The sequence below is a fragment of the Podarcis filfolensis genome, assembly GCF_964270895.1.
Source record: "Podarcis filfolensis genome assembly, chromosome: 15".
Classification (NCBI taxonomy): Eukaryota; Metazoa; Chordata; class Lepidosauria; order Squamata; family Lacertidae; genus Podarcis; species Podarcis filfolensis.
The window spans coordinates 21,923,628-21,940,744 of NC_139618.1; the positions used below are offsets into that span (position 1 = coordinate 21,923,628).

The 17,117-nt window shown below is 45.5% G+C and overlaps 1 long non-coding RNA gene across 1 annotated transcript in view; it reads left to right on the forward strand.

Annotated features, from left to right (window-relative positions):
* The window catches only part of LOC310750764, a 117,420-nt gene that overhangs the window by 69,116 nt on the left and 31,187 nt on the right, over nt 1–17,117 (forward strand). The window contains exons 2-4 of the long non-coding RNA XR_014542247.1: nt 3,242–3,338; nt 14,248–14,407; nt 16,278–16,327. This is a non-coding gene — a long non-coding RNA (uncharacterized lncRNA). The remainder of the gene's footprint in view (nt 1–3,241; nt 3,339–14,247; nt 14,408–16,277; nt 16,328–17,117) is intronic.

Below are 17,117 nucleotides of genomic sequence, written 5' to 3' on the forward strand. Positions count from 1 at the left end.
GGCGGGAAGGTAAACGGCGTTTCCATGTGCTGCTCTGGTTCGCCAGAAGCGGCTTAGCCATGCTGGCCACACGACCCGGAAGCTGTACACCGGCTCCCTCGGCCAATAAAGCGAGATGAGCACCGCAACCCCAGAGTCGGCCACGACTGGACCTAATGGTCAGGGGTCCCTTTACCCTTTACCTTTACCTTTAATGACTGCTTCTTGTTTTCTAAGTGCACTGTGGGCCCTATAGCCAGTGCGTAGTTAAACTATGGAACTCACCGCCACAGTAGGCAGTGAAGGCCACTAACTTGAGTGGCTTTAAAAGAGGATTAGACAAATTCATGGAGGAAGAGAGGGCTTTTAGTGGCTAATAGCCACAGTGGCTATGCTCTGCATCTAGAGTTGATGGAAACAATGCTCCTGGGAAGAAGGGAAGAGAGCTCTGGTGCTCAAATCCTACTTCCTGGCTTCCCACAGGCCACTGTCTGGCTACTGTGAGAACAGGATGCTGGACTAGTTGGGCCATTGGCCTAATCCAGCAGGCTCTTCTTATGTTTTTATGTCCAGTTTCTTCCCACCCAGAGAATGTCTGTGGAAAGGCCTGAAACGATCCCATCCAGCGCTCCCACAAAACGCCTTGGTGAGGCCTATATAGAGCCGCGATTGTTTAGCGTGGCACTGCAGCTGGGTCAATGGCTTATTTTGGTTTGAGAGTTATAAAAAGCCTATGTTTTGTCAATCTGTCATCCCGAAGGAACAAGCCTAGAGACTTGTTAGCCAGGCTTATTTTTGTTTGGTTTCATTTAAGAGCCCACATTCATCAGGGGGACTGGCATCGCTGCCTTAGTCATAAAGTCATTGTGCCCCAGTTTATTTAGACATGTCTGGCCTGTTAATTGCAAAAGGGAAGGGTGGGGGAAAGCCTTCGGGATTGTGGAAGAGACATCAATCAGTGTCTATGAGAGATTCTCTCTTTTTTTTAAGTAAGGCTAAACTTCAGGGAAAGAAACAGGCTGCAGGAGGAAAACATGCAGCTTTATGAGCAGGTACATGGCCTGCTATGGCATGGGGCTGTTTGGATGAAGGATGTGAGGAAAAGGTGGACATTTGTAGCCTAATAGTCCTTAACACCAGGGGTGTACTAAGTGCTTTTACTTTATTTATTTTTTAAGAAACAAAAGTGCCTGTACTCACCATGAAGTTGTTATAGCAAGTGCCACCCTTTTAACATTTGGGGGTGAAAAGCACTGTTACTACATACCTTTGAGTACCCCATAAAAAAAGAACTGGATGTACTATCAGTTGACTAATCTGATCCTTCTTCACTTCAAAAGTAGCACATTCCATGCACCTGCAAAATTGACAAAATATATTGTGGCTTGCACCACAATATCTGAGGGGTGAGAGACTCCAGGTGTTCCTGGGCTTATTCAGGGTTCCGTTTTCTTTCTTCTTCTTTTTTTTTAAAAAAATGATATTTATTAAGTTTTCCATTTTAACAATCCAATAAAAACCACATTAAAACATTCCAAAGTATAATACAATCAAAAAAAGCCAAATAATCATACCAAATTATATATCTTTGGGTGACTTCCCATGCTCTGAAGTTCGGGGAGTAATGATCTAATATTGTACTACATTCCTTAATTAGTCCAAATAGTCCCAATAAAACATTTCCAGTGTTGTTCCTTCCTTTATTTTTAACAGCCTCTGAATTCGTTTAGCGAGCTGGCTAGCCCTTTGTAGCTCTGTGCGAAATATTTTAATTTTCGTCTTCTTTATTTTCCTGTTGTAATCCAAAGTTCTTATCGATGCCACTTTCACTTTCTGTGAAAGTGTTCTGCTTTCTTGGAATGACAGTGAATGGAGATTGCAGTGTGTTTAGGATGTATGGTTTTATTGACTCAAATATCCAACCTGAGCACAGGATGGAGGGACTCACAGCATCAACACTCCAACAGAACTTGCGTCCCCGTGGACTCCTACTGAGATCCCCAAACCATAGCTCTTGGCTCCAGCACACAGGCCTCTGTGTCTCCTGCTTCTAGAATCAGCCCCAAACTCACCCACAAACAAAAAAACCTTGGCCTGTTGTTCCCCATCTTCAAGTGATGTGGCATCCAGCTAACTGATGAGGCATCCAGAAAAGGCCCGGCCATTTGTCCTTATAGCAATCTGTTAGGACATGTAAAGGACAGTACTTAACTGGCCAGCCAAGGCCATTACCTTAGCAAAGGAACTGGTTTGACTGGTTTCCTCTTACATCAGAGATACAGGATTGCAGGTTCAAAAGGAGCCACAGGTACCATTCAGACTGACCCCTCCAACTTATAACAATATATACTCTGATCTCACCAAGTGTTTGCATTGCTTCAATACTGTTCAGTGCCTGTTTTTATTTTATTAGATCCTTCCCTGCTTCCCCCTTCCTTATGAAGCTGCCTTATCCCAAGCCAGAGCATTGCTCCATGCAGCTCAGTATTGTTTGCACTGATTGGCAGCAGCTCTGTAGGATTTCACAATGGGAGCTGGAGATGCCAGAGGTTGAACCTGGTACGTACTGTGTGTAAAGCATTTATTCAGGAGCTGCTCAAGGTATCTGATAAGACCCAACATTCTTTAATCCCACTTTCCCCCTCTATTTGGAGTGTTCAAAATGACTGGCTGTCTCACCACTAACACGATTCAGCAGGTACAGAATGAAAAAAATCTACCTTATTAAAATAGAATAAAAACTGCAACATATCATATACCTACAAACAACTTGTGGATTTCTCCCAGGCATCTGGCTGGTCACTGTGAGAAGCAGATACAGGCATTAGATGACCCAGCAATCTATTTTTATTTTCTCGTATTTTGGAGTATTATAGCTTTACTTAGTGCTGCTGTGAAAAATCCCTTTTAGTACTTTGTTAGAAGGGACTCCGGTCCTCTCTCCTAGTGTCATGCGATGAAGTGTATGGTGACATCTACTGGCTGGATAAATATACTGCATGGAGCCTGTAGCACTGCAGGTACCAGCCTAGTAGGAACCGGAGGAAGTAACCTGTGACTCTCGTTTCCTCTTAACATTTCCTTGGATGGGGCGGGGGGAGAGAAAATGTGCTCAGTCTTCTTTGCTTTGTCTGCTGAAACCCACGTTTTTGGAGTAAGTGATTCAAGCGTCGTTTCCTTTTGGGAACTGGGGCAGTCCTCTGCTGCATGTCCAAAGGTGGGGTCAAAATGCTGATATTTGATTCTGTTCTTATCCACACAGGAAGAAGTGTGTTCACACAACTAGGAGGAAGCATGAACTGTTGAATGCATCTGGAGCATGGCTGCCATGTGCTTCTCTTGGACGCCAGCGGCTACAGGTATGAAATATCACCTCCCCACACTCTCTGCAGTTTCAGCAGTAACAGTGCTTGAATGATGCATGGCATGAAGAAAGTGGAGACAAGAAGTGTTCCTCCCTCTTTTTAGGACGCCAGAACTCATGGACATTCGATTAAAATCAAGATTAAGGGCTGGCAAAAGGAAAGTACAGTGGTACCTCGGGTTACAGACGCTTCAGGTTACAGACTCTGCTAACCCAGAAATAGTACCTCGGGTTAAGAACTTTGCTTCAGGATGAGAACAGAAATCGAGCGGCGGTGGCAGCAGCAGGAGGCCCCATTAGCTAAAGTGGTGCTTCAGGTTCAGAACAGTTTCAGGTTAAGAACGGACCTCCGGAACGAATTAAGTTCTTAACCCAAGATACCACTGTACTTTATGCAGCGCACAGTTAAAAGTGTGGGGTTCCCTCCCTGAAGACGTAGTGTGAACCACCAACTTGAGTGGCTTCTAAAAGGGTTAGACAACATCACGGAGGATAAGGCTATAAATGACTACCAACTCTGATGGTGAACTACCAACTTGAGTGGCTTCTAAAAGGGTTAGACAACATCACGGAGGATAAGGCCATAAATGACTACCAACTCTGATGGCTATACTGTGCCTTTGCAGTTGGAGGCAGTGATGCTTCTGAATACCGGTTGCTGGAAACCTCTTGTGTTCAAATCCTGCTTTCAGGTTTCTCACAGTCATCTAGTTGGCCACTGTGAGAATAGGATGCTGGACTAGATGGGCCCCTGGCCTGATTCAGGTTCTTGTAAGGGAAATCTGCAAGCGCTCCAGCTGTAGCCAAATCATGCCCTGTGTCCCCTCCTGAAACAGTAGCTGTTTTCTCTTTACTCTAAGCACAAGGCAGTAGGAAAACATTCCTCATAAGATTGCATATTTTAAAAGTCTGAGACCAGGACATCTATATAATAACAATAACAATAATTTATCCTCATAAGATTGCAGATTTTAAAAGTCTAAGACCAGGACGTCTATATAATAGCAATAACAATAATTTATTATTTATATCCTGCCCATCTGGTTGGGTTTCCCCAGCTGCTCAGGGCGGCTCCCAACAGAATGTTTAAAACATCAAACATTAAAAACTTCCCTAAACAGGGCTGCCTTCAGATGTCTTCTAAAAGTCAGATTGTTGTTTGCTTCCTTGACATCTGATGGGAGGGCGTTCCACAGGGTGGGCGCCACTACCGAGAAGGTCCTCTGCCTGGTTCCCTGTAACCTCACTTCTAGCAGTGAGGGAGCCGCCAGAAGGTCCTCGGCGCTGGACCTCAGTGTCCAGATTGAATGATGGGAGTGGAGACGCTCTTTCAGGTATACTGGACCGAGGCTGTTTAGTGCTTTAAAGGTCAGCACCAACACTTTTAATTGTGAATTCCTCTAAAGGATCCTCTTTCCCCACATTGATTTTTCAGCCTGTTCATTTAAAATTGTTTAGATCCTGCTTGGCCAATCGCTCAAAGCTGTTAACCTCAAGTAGGGATGGGGGAGAAATTCATGTCAGTTCACATTTAAAGGGGAAGTTACCTGATCTGTACTTTCTGAAACAAAATGGGAACCAAAACAGAGCCATCCTTCAAAAGTTGTCCTTTTCTGAATTTTGCAATGTAGTCATGCAATTAAACAGTGTGTGCAAAATGCATGTACTTGGCAAAGTGTGCATGGCAAAAATGCACATAGTAGTGAAAATAACATACAAAATACATTATAAGATGGGAAAATGCTTTGCAAGAATGTGCATTGTAGGCAAAATTTAATGCAAGTATAAAAGTTGGGAGAAAGTCGCGTTCAATGACATTTTATATTTAAAAAAAAATGAAAACTGATGTGGAAATATGGAGAACTGAACTTCAGATCAGAAAAATGAGGAACTGAGAAACCAAAATTGACATCCATCCACGCCTAACTTCAAATAAAGTATTAAAAGATGGTGTTGTTGTTGATGATGATGATGATGAAAGATTGTGTTTGATGTGGCTTTTTGCTAGCAGAAACAGCCTAATTCACATGAGTTAAGACATCCAGCTTTTACCAATCTCTCCTGCTTATTGCAGCCTCCTGGAAGCTTCAATAGGTGGTGGAGACTGCTGAAGACTGAATGCTTTGCCTTGCACCACCAGTGTATCACCCAATAGTGCAAAGCCCCCAATGGATGCAGCAGATTGGAGAGCCTGCGACCCTCCATGTTTCATTGGACTCAGCTCTCCATCTGTCATGGCTGCTTTCGTTGAGATCCCTGCATTGCAGGGGTTGGGATAGTGCAAAGCAGTGTTAGCATGAGGTTTTTGAAGGCCCTTGAGCAAGTCACCCTCTATAGCAGTGTTTCTGAAACTTGGGTCTCCTGCTGTTTTTGGACTACAACTCCCATCATCCCAAGCTAGCAAGACCAGTGGTCAGGGATGATGGGAGTTGTAGTCCAAAAACAATTAGATACCCAAGTTTGGGAAACACTGCTCTCCAAAAAAAACATTGTCATCAGCCAGTGTGAGAGCCAGTGTGGTGTAGTGGTTAAGAGCAGTAGTCTCGTAATCTGAGGAACCGGGTTCGTGTCTCTGCTCCTCCACATGCAGCTGCTGGGTGACCTTGGGCTAGTCACACTTCTCTGAAGTCTCTCAGCCCCACTCACCTCACAGAGTGTTTGTTGTGGGGGAGGAAGGGAAAGGAGAATGTTAGCCGCTTTGAGACTCCTTAGGGTATTGATAAAGGGGGATATCAAATCCAAACTCTTCTTCTTCTTCTTCCTTTGTTCTCCATTGGATGGCCCTGCCATTAGGCAGAGTGAGGTGGCTGCTTCTGACAGCAAATTGTACATCGTTAAATATATTGTTGGTATAGTTCAATTACAGGCAGGAGGGGAGGATGTGCTTCTGGTGCCAAAACATTGGCCTTGGGTATTTATGCACCTCAACTTAAGGGAGGGGGTGTCATTTGCTGCTCTGCCCCAGAAATCAAAATGTCTTGGGCCTGTAATGGCATCACCAGAGTTTGCAATTGCTTCTTTCCCTCTGCGACCGAACAGCGTTATAGGATGGTGGCGCTCCATCTTGTCGTAGGCTAAGGCGATGCTTATCTTGAGTGCAGAAACCCAGACAGCGAGAGTGTTGATGCAAATGGCTAGCCTCTCGCAGCCTTTGCCAACTATTGATTAGGTATCTGATTTGCTTCCCCTTGACAATAGGCCACAAGACTAAGCCAATAAAGCGAGAGGAATGAAAACCTGTCACGATCATTCGATGCAACCGGGAGGCCAATGGGAAGGAGGAACTGACGGTTGGATGAGGGGAAGGTGGGAGGGAGGCAGAAATCTGTCTTAGCAACAGAAGAAAACAACCTTCTCTCCTCCCTGCCCTCGTCACCTCCCAGTGTCCCAGCTCAGTACATGGGGAAGATTCCTGCTTATGTTTCTTAATAATATTTTGAACTGGCCTGCTTCTCAGATGGAATGTGGCTTAAAATAAATGAGGACTAGCTTACCTGGGCAACTCCCCATTAGCTTTATAAAGGTTATGTGTGTGAGAGATAATTTTCCCTCCTTCTCCAGTCATCTGATCTTTGGGCAGAAATAGATGGCTATTGTCTCGTTTGGTTCTTAATCTCTCCCTGTAGGTAACCCTGACTGCAAATTAAGATCAGCTTCGTTTATTTCTGCCTTTAATAAGTTCCCAGTACAGATGAAAGCATCGTTTGAAACCCACTCTAGTTTTATCGGACAGGATGGTATTTATTTACCACTAGGACAATGCTCATGAAAGGGTAGGAATGTGTATGGCAATGTAGTCCCTGGCAGACACATTCTTTCCCAGAAGGCCTTGGGCACATGCCCCTCCGTCTTCTGACTTATTGCAGAAACTGGGGGCCTTTGGCCTTCCAGGTGTTGCTGAACAATGACTCCCGTCTGCTTACCGACAACCTTGCCAAACCCACTTCAATGGCTACTAGCCATGATAGCTGTATTCTACCTCCACCATCAGAGTCAATAGTCCTCTGAGTACTATGTACTCAGGGAATTATAAGTGGTTTAACAGTCAATCCCTCCCTGCAGCGAACTCTGGGAATTGTAGCTCTTGGAGTGGAATAAGGATCTCCTCAGCACTCTCAGCACCCTTAAACTACAGTTACCAGGATTCGGGGGGGGGGGGGGGAGCCATGGCTGTTTAAAGTGGTATGATGGCACTTTAAATGTATGGTGCAGATGGGGCCCTAATGTGATATTTCCCTCCTCTGGAAGAAAGACGTAGAACTGAACGTAAGCCAGTTGCTTTCAGTATGTTTTAACACATGGAAGTGGTTAGACACATGCTGCAAGAGACTGAAATATGCTACTTCTTGGTTCAGTCCAACTTTCAAAGCCCAAGCTGGAGCCTTTGTAAGATCAATTAACAGTGTTGAGATCTACTGGATATAGCCAATCTGTGTCCAACTTTAGCCCATAAAAATGATTTGGGAATTTGGTGCTAAGGGAATTGATGATGGAGTGTGTGTGTGTGTGTGTGTGTGTGTGTGTGTAAAAGCTATATAAAGCCATCTGTTTGTTTCCAAATGATTTGGATCATTTTTCCGGGAAAGACCTTGGGTCTGGTCTTTGACCATAATAAATTATCTATCTATCTAAGACCTTGGGCCCCCATCAAAGTTCAAGTCACTCTCAGCTAGCCATGGGCCAGAAATAGGTGCCTTGAAGGGACTGCCCTTCTCCACCTTCACCTAAAGACTCATCCAGCAAACTCAGCAGAGCCTGTGCTCTGAGCTCTGCAATCTGGATGAGTTTTCAACCTTCTTACCACAACACTACACCCAGGGGAGCCAGCATGGCATTCTCCAAGCAATGTTGTGCTGCAGCACTCACCATTCTTGACCTTTGTGCATGCTGGTTGGAGATACACTTTTGTATCCCACTTTTCCTCCGAAGGAGCTTAGGGTGACAGGCAACAAAACAGCCAAAGAGTACATTAAAACAGTTCAAAAACATCTGAAAACATTCAAGTCCTTGCTTTTTCTCTTTCAATGGAGATTTGTTCTGCCTGTGCTCCAAGACAGTGAAGTTTGTGTCTACGGGAAGCAAAAGACTCGTGTTGAAATCCACTCTCGGAAGCTATTAGCATGTTGTCAAGGACCATAGACAGCTCTGAGAGGTTGACTCTCTCCTCCTTGTTGACATCCACACTCTTAAGGTATCTCCATGCAATTTTCAATCCTTTCCTGGGCTGAGCGGGAGACAACTTGCTCAGGACTTGCAAAGACCAACAACGTTGAGAGGGGCACCACGTTAGCTAGAGCTTTTGTGCTGGCAGCTGGTGACATGGTGGGCTGTGTTGCTCACCTGACTTCCATCCAGCTGAGCCACAAAGCAGGATGGAGAGAGAAAGGAGGTGTGTACAGGGTGGGGGTGGGGAATGTGTTTTAAATGTCTGATGTGTACACAACCCCAGTGTGTATCAAATCACAGCTTTCTGTGTGATGCAGACACACCTTTTAGGATTTTCTTTGCTTACTATTCCAAGGGAAAGATGTTTTCTAGTTTGCATTTTCAGGGGTTTCTAGTAAACAAGGAAGCCTTGGGATATGTAAAGGCTCAGTTTTTTAGTTAGTGTGGGTGTACATGTTGCTAACCCTGTGTGTCAATCAGTCAGCGACTCCCAAGCGTTCTTACATATACCTGCTTTCCTTTACCACCCCCACCCCACCCCCACTTTCCGTCTTCCTCCCCAGGGGTGATTGGGGTTGTTTATTGGTGAAGAGAGGACAGATGACAAATAGGCTTAGCCACAGCAATGGAATGCAAGTGAGTCCCCGCTATTTTTAATTAAGAAGTGATGACAGCTGACTTAATTCCCTGAGTCTGCAGTTAAGAGTTTCCTGACCTAGACGTTATTGGACATGGTCCTCAGACTGATATATATTGTTCCCAGTGGTCCTGCTGTTGTGCCCTTTGTCTAGACGCATGCAGGGTGGACAAAATCTATGCTTCTTATCAGCATACACATAATGAGGCAGTGAAATGAGAATGCTTATGAGTTTGGGACAAAGCAGCAGGTGAGATGGAATTTCCAGGGGGAAACCATAATGCCAACATTTCCTACCCTTTTGCAGTATTGATCTGGCTTTTGTAGTTACTTGGATTTATTGCCTACATATTTTTAAATGTATAGTATATCCTGCCTTAGTATCTCAGGTCAGGGAAGATTAGGCCTCCGAATAATAACCATCAACGTCAGTGAAAAATCAGCACACATGACTAATTATTTTTCATCGTGGTAGGATTTTGATCGGTGTTCAAACGTTATGAGAATGTGATGCATGACTATCCTCAAAAGGGGTGTGGTTGTCTGGAACACTGAACAGAAACAATTCACGCTGCAACATTTTATTGCAGGTCTCACTTGTACATAATACTCACCTAAGAAGGGATCATTATTCTTGGTATAGGACCCAACTCCTAGGAGCCAGGGTCTCTTCAGCCCCCCATAAAATATTCAAGGGGCCCAGGTACCCACCCACCCCCTTTAATGGGCGTTGCCATTCAAATGGTGTGCGTGTGCCGTGTCATGTAATCAGTTATGTGGGGGCAGGGCTTACCTGCCCTCCAATATTTTTTTCAAGTTAGCACCCCTGATTCTTGGTAGTGACCTAGCCGCTCCCAATCTCAGTTGAGTCCAAGTCTGGATTTGCAAGTACTGCTACTTTCACAAACTATATATATATATTGTGCATGCCTCACAATTGAGAAAACTGTACCGCAACATCCAGAGAAGTGCCAGTTTCAAAGGATAGCTCTGCTTCATTTCACTTGGGAACTACGAATCAGGTAAAGGGTAAAGGGGACCCCTGACCATTAGGTCCAGTCGTGACCGACTCTGGGGCTGCGGCTCTCATCTTGCTTTATTGGCCGAGGGAGCCGGCGTACAGCTTCCAGGTCATGTGGCCAGCATGACTAAGCCGCTTCTGGTGAACCAGAGCAGCACATGGAAACGCCGTTTACCTTGCCACCGGAGCGGTACCTATTTACCTACTTGCACTTTGACATGCTTTCGAACTGTAAGGTTGGCAGGAGCAGGGACTGAGCAATGGGAGCTCACCCCGTCGCGGGGATTTGAACCACCGACCTTCTGATCGGCAAGTCCTAGGCTCTGTGGTTTAACCCACAGAGCCACCCCTGTCCACGAATCAGGTAGGCCTACATTAAAATGAAAACTGAACAAGTTTCTTTCCCTTGTCCTTGCTTGTGTCCCCTGTGAAGTTGGCCACATGGTAAAGAGTAATGGCTGTATCCAGCATTCTCCTTTTGCTAGTGCCATGGCTCTTGAGCTGCCAGATAGGCCAGTTTTAATGTTGTTCAGCTGGGGAATAAAGTGCAACTGTTGCAGTGGGGGGAGACTTGCTGCACAACAAATTGCACCCTCCGTTGTGCAACAAAGTGACTAGCAACCTGCTTGTGCATTCTCTTGTGCAACAATGTTCCACTGCACCAAAACATTTCTCCAGCAAAGTAACGGTATTGCTACATGGTTTTAACTTGGTGGTACTTTGGATGCAACCCTAAGAACAAAAGAAAAGCCTGCTGGATCAGGCCAATCTAGTCCAGCATCCTGTTCTCACAGTGACCACCTAGATGCCACGACTGGAAGCCCTTAAAAGGACCCGAGCGCAAGAGTCCTCTCCCCTCCTATGGTTTTGAGCAACTGGTATTCAGAAGCAGTAAAATGGTACCTTGGGTTAAGTACTTAATTTGTTCCAGAGGTCCGTTCTTAACCTGAAACTGTTCTTAACCTGAAGCACCACTTTAGCTAATGGGGCCTCCAGCTGCCGCTGCGCCGCCGCCACGCGATTTCTGTTCTCATCCTGAAGCAAAGTTCTTAACCCGAGGTACTATTTCTGGGTTAGCGGAGTCTGTAACCTGAAGCATCTGTAACCTGAAGCATCTGTAACCTGAAGCGTCTGTAACCCAAGGTACCACTGTATTGCTTTTCACCATGGAGGCATAGCCACCACACCTAGTATCCATTGATGGGCTTCTCCTCCATGAATTTGTCTAACCCTCTTTCAAACTCATCCAAGCTGGCGACCATCACTGGCTCCTGTGGGAGTGAGTTCCATAGTTTAACTGTGCACTGCGTGAAGAACAGCTTTCATCTGTCATGAGTCTTCTTCCATTGTTCAGCTTTGTCGCATGGCCACGAGTTTTCGTATATGTTGGTTTCTCCTGGCAGTAAATGCTTCCGCATGAGACTATGTTTCTGGTTGGGCAGCACTGAATCCCTCCTTGTACTGTGTTCCATAGCTTAGTGATGCGCTGTGGGAAGAGTAGGTGCACAGGAACAAAGAAAGAGACTCCGCAAGGCGCTTCATATGCAAAGTGAGCAGTCATGCACTCTGCTTGGAGCAGGGAGGAGGCTTCTAAACCGACTGCAGCTGCTCTCCCATCCCAAAGTGGCATTAAAACCCACCTTTGAAATGAAAGGAAGCCGGAGAGAGGAGGGAGGTGATGATGGGTTCTTTCCCCCTTCGGCCATGCACAACCAGTTACCTTTATTTTTATTCTTTTAAAAAAGCATCTCCTCTTTCCCCTGCTTTGAATATTTTGCCACCACTCCAGAGTCAAAACAGGCTGCAGGCTCCTCACCTCACTGTCATTGGAGAGCCTTCCAGATTGGAGGAAACTTTGTTTTCCAGCCTAATTAAGCTCTGATGACTTCAGCTATCTTTCCCACCCCTGATTAAGGCCACAATACTAATTAAACTCTTGGATAATTAAAAATGCAAATTGTCAGGATCCACAGCAAGCCTCTGTTTTCATGCTTCGGGACAAGAGAGGGAAGAGTTGGTAGACCCGCAAGTGGGGCGTAGCAGTAAATTGTGCTCAATCCCTCTCTGATGTGTATCAGGGACACTGGCTGCTGGGAGTAGGTTTTTTTCTCATACCCTGCAGTTAGAACATTATATTTGATTAAACCAAGTATGTGCGTAGGTATGTTCAGTTGGGTGTGAGCTGTATTGCTTCAGGAATCAACATGAACATCCGTCTAGACAGGACTACAAATCACATATGTTGCATAAGGGGGGGGTTTAAAGGGAAATATGTAGAGTGCAGCTGAGAGGTAGAACACATGCTTTGCATGAAGAATGTCCCAAGTTCAGTCTCTGGCATCTCCCCAAGCAATGGGGAAGACTCTGGTCCCAAATTCTTGGAGGGTTTACTAAATCTGCTCTGTCCCATTAAAAATTCTTAGGCTCCACCAGAGAAAGGGGACAATGGCTTCTGCCCATTCTGCACAAACACACAGGGGACAGAGAGAGAGATTTGGTTCAGATTTTAATGTGGTGCTGTCTAATTCACACTTTCTGTAGCACACTGTGAGCTGAAACACAGCCATCTTTCGAAACTGGCACTTTTCTGAATGTTGTAATGCAATTCTTCGACCCTATTCTCAGACTCCATTCCCCAATTGCTCTGCTGCACACCTGCAGTCCTGCTCATTATGGCATCTTGAGGGATGTGTGGATGGCAGGACCAGGGGAGGGTCCAGTACATTGGAAGAGTGTGTGTTTTGTAAGCAGAAAGCTGCAAGTTTGTTCCCTGGAGTCTCCTGGTAGGAAGATGAGGTACAAGGCTTGCCAGGTGGGGCAGAGTGGTTGTGCTAGCTCCCCAGAAGGGGGGTTACCAGGAGGGTGAGACGATGGGGAGGTCAGCATGGTACAAAAGCACCAGCAGGCACGACAGATGGTCTCTACTGGTGCTGGCCTCCCCACTGCCTCTTCCCTCTCCCTCCTGGTAAGCAACAGTGACCCACTTTCCAGAAAGTTGGGTAGCAACTTCACCTCAACTGGTGAACCACTCCTGAGTGAATCCCCCCACCATTGTTAATAGTTCCTCTTCCTCCCCTCTACCACCACCAAGAACCAATGAGGAAGCAGGCAGTGATCCCTGCTGCTCCGCCTTCTCACACCATTGGCTGGGCCAGATCAAGAGGCAAATGTACAAGTAGGTTACTGTAATGAAGAGCAGGAGCAGGTCCACAAAGGGAGGCGTTTGCAACCCACAGCACCACGTCTGTGCATGCACAAAGCACAATTTAGCTAAACTAGACCTCTAGTCCAGGATTGCCCACTCTGACTGGTAGCAGCTCTGCAGGACCACAGGCAGAGGGTCGTACCCATCACCTGCTACCTGATGGTTTTAACTGAAGATCCCATGGATTGAACCTGGGACCTTCTGCATAAAGTGCATGCACACTGACACTGATCTTTTACTAAAGCTTGCTTCGATTCCATGCCATAAGGTTCCACAGAAATTCACCACAATTAACTTACTAACTTCCTAACTCCTGACTTTCACTTGAGTCTCCACTCTCAATCATCTCCCCATCAGTCACCTGGGGAAGTAAAGATTGCCAGTCCTTCTTCAAGCTCCATGTACCCTCACAGTTCAACAACCACAAGTGAACTGTGTAGAGTCGGTCTCTTTCTTATACAGTGGATGCTCAAGTGTGGGCCCCTGGCAAATGCCCAGCCTTACCAATCCTTGGTGCCACCCCTCTTTCTGGTAGGCTATCCAGTAACTCCATTGGATGAAAAAGCTGTAAAAATTAAAAGGATTTAAAAGAAACCGCACAAATAATAGGGTTGTTTTAGCACTTTCCCAGTTGGGACCAGCTACTTGGAAACAGCCATATAATCATGGCAGCTCATCGTGGAGTTTTGCCAGATTTGACTCACTGTGTGTCTCTTGTCTGATAGCCCTGATTGGCCGACAGTTATGGCAAACTGTGCTCCATTGTCCTGTCTATGTGTTTAAAATGTAACAAAAGAATAAACAGGGAGTCATTGTCTCAACCCGTGGTGGATTTCCATTCCCCTCCCCTCTCTTTCTCCTTCTCGCACACAAAGAGCTGCAGGTGTTTTCCTGGAGACACAAAAGTTAACAAGGATAGAGGTGTTGGCCAACAGCCAGAAGGATAAAATTGCCCAGAAGAGAAAGATGAGGAACTACAAGAGTCGTCCCATGCTGAGTTTTTGTACCTTTGTGGCTCTCGAAGCAAACACATAGGTCAGTAATCAAAGGTTTAGAAAGTCATTTGGCTCCTGCGGCTTGGCCTCCGAATCAGAATGCAGAGACCATCTGCTGGGCTGAAGTTTGTCTTTTGAGGGCTATCGACCATGTCCCAATCTCAGTTACGCCACTGTAAGCCCAAAACTCTGCCCTGGAGAAAGTCAAAACGAGTCACTTTTGGTGATACATCAATGCAATTGACGATAATCTGATTCCCCTCCCAGCCCCCCCCTTAGTAATTCTCTCTCTCTCTCTCTCTCTCTCTCTCTCTCTCTCTCTCTCTGTGTGCCAGGGTAATATTTGTGCCCTGGCCCCCCTTTTAACTGTGTTGTCATGGCGATGGGCTTCTCTTCTCTGGAAAGGGTGAGGAATCTCTGAATTATTGTCCCCAAACGTTTATCTACCCACCTCAATCAAAGTATGAGTTCAATGAAAGTGCAAAACACAAAGGAATAGCAGCCTTGGCTGTTGTTCCGACGTCTCCTGGTCTCCCCTCTTTCGGAGGCCAAAGGCTTCACTGCCAAGCTCATCCCCAGATGCCCCAATAAAGCCCATGCTTTGTCTAATGGTGGCAATGTTGATGGCAATCGGTGGGAAGAAGGGATTGCCAAGTGGGCACTGGAATGGTGTGCCTATCTTTTAGTGCTTTGCAAATGGGGCCTTTTGTGGGGGCCAGTCTGTGTCGTTGAATAATAAATGGAGTGTATGCACATAAGGGAAGTTTTAGGGGTTTTTTGATGGGGGGAGGGAGGAATTCTGGCTACAGAGACATCAGTAGTGCAGCAGCAAAGTCAGAAGTTCAGGCTGTCTTCATGCTCACAGACCTGGCACCTCACAGTCATGCCCCTTCTAGGTTTATGCAGCCTTCTAAGATTATACAATTTATAATCATTCAATTTCTGAATGCTAGCCTACTCTGCACAATACCCTTTTTGAGATGCGGCTGCAACACTGGTTGGGAATAAATCAGAGTAGGCAAAATATTCAGGACTGGGAATGCCTTGGAGTTAGAAATAGCTTGTTCCAGCACTGCTTTGCAAGTGCCTCTATGATAGAGCATGAATCAGGTCTTTTAGATCAGGGATGGGAAACTAGTGTCCTGGAAGCCAGATGTGGCCCCCCAGACCTCTCTATCTGGCCATCATGGCTCTTCCCAGGCCACGCCCCAGGTCACACACCCTCTGTCCAAGATGCACCCCTCATTTGCCCTGCTCTGCACCTTTCCCCCCAAGTGCTATTGCCTGGCTGGGGTGAGTTCTGGAACCAAGATGATGCTCTCGATCCTAGATGTCTGCAAAACCTTTTGCATTTTGGTGACTGTAGAAAAGAATCACTTCCATGGCTCCAGCCACTTTTTGCCTCTGGTACTTTCTGTTCCTTGCCTCTCACCAAACCCAGTTTCTCATGTGGCCCCTGCTGCCACTCGCATGTGCCCCCAGAAGTGACAGAAAACAAAGCCTTGATAGGAAAAGAAGCTTCCCCTTAGTGCCAAAGGTGTCCATTGGATTTTTCACTCCTCTGAACATTGCAAGACAGCAGTTTAAATGTATCAAACTGCACATTTAAATGAGTATTTTGAAGAAGATAAAATATACACACATATTTTGAGAGAGAGAAAGCATATATTTAAATACTTATTTGGGAATGATTGTTCTTTTTAAAAAATAAATAAATCACAGAATAATGTGGGCAGAATTATGGGTAAAAACATGGAGACGTGACACAGTCCCTCAAGAGTCAGATCCGCTACTTACTAGCTTGTATTCTTATTGAGGTGCTGCTATTATCAAAGTCCTCCTGTAGATGCAAAGAGAAGAGAACCTATCAATAATGACTGATGATTTCTGATTACGTTTCTTTACTGCAGATCTCCCCTTGGCAGATGGACTGGTCCCATTTCTACCCTTTCACATCCAGGTACTGGGTTTGGGGTGGGGTAGTTTGAAGCATTTATAACACTAGTACTTTGACATTGGATTTGTAGAGTAGCTTCACATTCCATTTCCCTTCACAAGGAATTCTGTGGATTGCAGTTCTGGGAGGGGAATATGTGCTCATAACAGCTCTCAGAACCCTTAACAAACTCCAGCTCCCAGAATTCTTTGGGAAAATCCATGACTGTTGAAAGTGATGTCATAGAGTGGCCTCAGTATAAGGAACACGTAAGACTGCATATGAAAATGCACATAGATTTCTAACAAAAAATGCACCATGCCGGCATAAACAACCAAAGTTACATATAATTTCTTATGTTAACAATACTCCATTGTTCATTTTTATAAGCTGATGTACATTGGCATTGCTTGTATCACTTTTCAAGAACCCTCACTGTGTTCTGCATTGTATCAGTATGAGAAAGCCAAAACAAATAAAGAATGTGGCACTGAGAAACGTATGTATAACGTTAACGAAATGGCAATATGCTCAGTGTGTTTTAATGGAAGGCTTCCTCAGGAGCACATTAATTTAGTTTACTGATATTTCCAGTAAGGCTACACCACCAGGAGCGGTGAAGAGTGCAGTTCATCACAGGACACACTCCATGGCTGAAATGGGATTTGAACTCAGGACTGTCAGGACTGTCTCAAACGCCTCCTCTCAGCCCCAGTGCCCCAGCTCCATAGAGGGTGTACGTGGATTTTCAGGTGCTGCTCCTGGTGAAAACCATCATTTCCTCAACACTGGCACCACATGATGAGATATAAGC